This window comes from Pteronotus mesoamericanus, unplaced genomic scaffold (genome assembly GCF_021234165.1).
Source record: "Pteronotus mesoamericanus isolate MK-2021 breed Mesoamerican mustached bat unplaced genomic scaffold, CSHL_Meso_final contig_78, whole genome shotgun sequence".
Classification (NCBI taxonomy): Eukaryota; Metazoa; Chordata; class Mammalia; order Chiroptera; family Mormoopidae; genus Pteronotus; species Pteronotus mesoamericanus.
The window spans coordinates 990,892-992,021 of NW_026555258.1; positions in this window are offsets into that span (position 1 = coordinate 990,892).

The window sequence follows — 1,130 nt, forward strand, 5'->3', positions numbered from 1 at the left end:
CCGGCAGCTGGCGAGGTGGGGGTCTCGGGACCCCGGCTCTGGTCTCTGGGGCGCGTTGCTGTCTTGCCCGCAGCAGAGATGGTCTAGGGTGCGAGGGCGGAGCTGGCGCGGCGCCCGCAGATCCGCAGGTGCTCGGGCCGCAAGGAAGTGGGGGTGCTGGGGGGCGGAGCTGGAGGGGCTGGCTTCAGGACTGGCAGGCGGTGGGGGGGTCTTGCACACTGCCTCCCCGGCATGGGGCGGCGCGGGGATGGGTCCCAGAGTCTGCACGGGACTCAGGGGGGCTAGCCTGCCGCTGGCTCCCCTCCCTGGGCTCCGGGCTCCAGGGGAATGGGCTCGGTGGCTGCTGAAACCCCCTCTCCAACCTGCCGGCAAGTGACCCGAGACAAACTCTAGACAGAGGCCACTAAAGCCCCCCGCCCCGTCGCCCCCAACCCTCCCTTGGGGGGGCGGGTGTCCACACCAAGGAAGCAGACGGGGAGGCTGAGGGCCTGGCCCGCGGGAGGCTCCCGGGAGGGAGGCCAAGTGTCGCTGGGGGCCGGGGTACTGACTTCTTGAGAAGGAGGCCGTCCCGTGGCTTGGGGCCTTGCTGCTCGGCCCTGCAGGGGCACAGGTGCCGAGCTCTACCCAGCCCGAGGTCCCCGGGGGGGGGGGCAGGGGAGGCGTGGCCAGGGAGGGGAAGGACTGACGGAGCCCCGGCCTCGTGGACCCCCATCCCCGGGCAGCCGTTCTCCCCCGGCCGGCACGCCCCAGCAGGTGAAGCCCGAGGTGCTCCAGCTGGGCCGAGTCTGCGGGCCGAGGCGATGGACCGCGTCGGGGCCCCGGCTCCACCTCCAAGGAGGCAGCCAGGGCCCGCAGGTGTTCCCGGGAGCTCAGGTGTCCGGGGCAGAGCAGGACACGTGACCCCGAGTGCCCTCCGCCGCGGGGGGGGCGGGGTGCTGGCTGGGTGTGCACGGCGCCCTCATGTGTCTCCTGCCTGCGGCAGGCAGCTCCCAGCAGGGTCTCTGGGCGGCCGCTGCCGACCGATCCCAGGTGACCCTGCGGCCCCGAGGGCTTTGCCCTGGAGTGGACCCCGCTCGCCTGACAGAGGAAGAGGGTCTGGCCTGGCGGTGACAGCGGCCTTGCTTCCTAGG